Genomic DNA, 1,532 nt, shown 5'->3' with positions numbered 1-1,532 from the left:
TGCAAAGAAGTTTGGATTTACATACGGCCTAGTAAGGATTTTTGGAAATCTTCGAAACTAAAAGAATCATCGGATTGAGTTTTTGAAGTCGCCATTGGCTGCAAAATACAGTTTTGTTAAGATTTGCTTGAGAAATGTAGCGGAGAAGCAAAAATATGAACAATAAAATAGCGAGGAAGAAGCGCGAAATATAGAGACGTAGTTTAGTGGTGCGATGAAATGACGTGTCTTTTGGGTTTATAAGGGTTTGTAACGTTGTACCTTTTCAGGATATAGAAGGAAATAATGATTGAAATTCTTGAAAATTTCAAATGTTGCTGGAAAATACAAAGTGAATATGGCAAAGATTAATAATTGGTATTAATTTTGTCATATTGGGGGGTAATTGTTGACACACTAAAAGTGCAGCCCAAATCAGATAGCCTAAAGAGTGAAGCCCAATTGGGGAGTCCAGGATAAAGGTCCAAACAGAATTATTGATGAATGCAGTGGAAGTCCACGAATACAGTAACATTATCGCCCAAACTTGCAAGACGCCCAAAATCTGAGCGAATGGAGTGCCTTACGGTCGCCCAGAGCGATGACCCCATTTTCGCCCAAACTTTCGAATCGCACAGGATCTTAGCAAACATAAAATATTATGGTTATCCAGAATAGCATTTATTGAAGCAGTTATTGAGTAATCTTATCACATTCCACGATTCAAGGAACCCAGTTGAAGGCGGTTGAACGACAAAGAGTAATGGCAGCAGTTAGAAACGGAAGTTCCACGACAAGTTAGGCACCACAAAAAAAGTGGGTAGTTATAAAGCAATCAAACAGTTTTCAAGCGGTTTATCATGAGAAAATCATCAAGAGAATATAAAAAGGAAGAGAAGACATAGAGAAAAAGGGGTCGAAATCAAACACTCTCAAACAGAGAATATGTAATTTTAATTTCTTAACTTAAATTTAAACACTTCTCTTAGTACTCTTGTACTTGTGTCCCTTGGAGGCATTCTGTTTATTTCTAATTGTAAATCATCGCCAATAAAACACCCATTTTTGGAACTTTGTTTCAAGAGGTTTGTTCCTTACACAATCGTCTGATCCATTTTTTAAATGTTAGCGACTACCTGCGCGAAAAACTTCAATGGAAATCCATGTACATTGCAACAACATCGTATTACCAAATCATATGCCAATACTTCAATCATAAATGGTTACTTCGCAACAACACCACATTCCTTATAACGTATACATGTATATAGCAATAAAATTACGTATCTTATAAACAGGAAGGAATATATTATAATATAGATACTATTGTTTTGTATTGTAGTAGAACAATTACTCATCTCTAACATTTGCTTATTTTTGCATCAAATGTTCCTCTTTAATATCTCATATCGTCTATGTGAAGTCCAAAATGCCCGAGAATCGTCATGTCTACTAAATTTAAGGTAATAAATCATTAATATGAAAAATCTTGATCTAAGTGTTGTTGATTTATTCTTCCTCTTTGCTATTTTTCAGCTATTTTCGTTATTAAT

Source organism: Olea europaea, chromosome 20, assembly GCF_002742605.1.
Source record: "Olea europaea var. sylvestris chromosome 20, O_europaea_v1, whole genome shotgun sequence".
Taxonomy (NCBI): domain Eukaryota; kingdom Viridiplantae; phylum Streptophyta; class Magnoliopsida; order Lamiales; family Oleaceae; genus Olea; species Olea europaea.
This window is presented reverse-complemented; position numbering follows the sequence as displayed.